The sequence below is a fragment of the Penaeus monodon genome, chromosome 29 (assembly GCF_015228065.2).
Source record: "Penaeus monodon isolate SGIC_2016 chromosome 29, NSTDA_Pmon_1, whole genome shotgun sequence".
Lineage (NCBI taxonomy): Eukaryota > Metazoa > Arthropoda > Malacostraca > Decapoda > Penaeidae > Penaeus > Penaeus monodon.
In genome coordinates this window covers 33,962,279-33,962,748 of record NC_051414.1, presented here as the reverse complement: position 1 = coordinate 33,962,748, position 470 = coordinate 33,962,279, and the positions used below count along the sequence as shown (strand labels likewise).

Below are 470 nucleotides of genomic sequence, written 5' to 3'. Positions count from 1 at the left end.
GGCTCGGGAGGAGGGGACGGCTGAAGGCCTGAGCAGTGGGCGATGGCTCGAAGAATAAGTGTTTGAATGAGTGTTTATAAGAGGGGGAAGAGGAGGTGACGGACTAGTAGGTGGGTCGAGGCTGACGGGCTGGGGATGCTTTCCGGAAGGGGTCGGCTGGAGGCCCAGAGGCGAGGATCAGGTGGCGGGGGAATGGGGCTGAATGGAGTAGTGGGTTGGCAGGTAATGCTGAGCGATGGGTGGGCAGGTGAACAGAGCTCAGTGATGCGTCAACAGGAGAAGTGTTGTGGTTGATCGACATGTGAGAATCTGCCGATCAGTCGACAGAATAGCGTTGGTGGAAAGGTCGATACATAAGTCTTTATGTATTTGTTTACTTAGGACTATCCCGGGTTTTTTCAGGATCATGGGAAAAAAGCTTAATAAATCAAAGTTTAAAATTCATCATCTTGTAGCAGTTGTTGTAAAAT

General features: G+C 50.4%; 1 protein-coding gene across 1 annotated transcript in view; it reads right to left on the bottom strand.

Moving 5' to 3' along the window:
• Positions 1 to 470, bottom strand: part of LOC119591851 (glutamate [NMDA] receptor subunit 1-like) — a 21,804-nt gene that overhangs the window by 17,644 nt on the left and 3,690 nt on the right. The window lies entirely within an intron of this gene.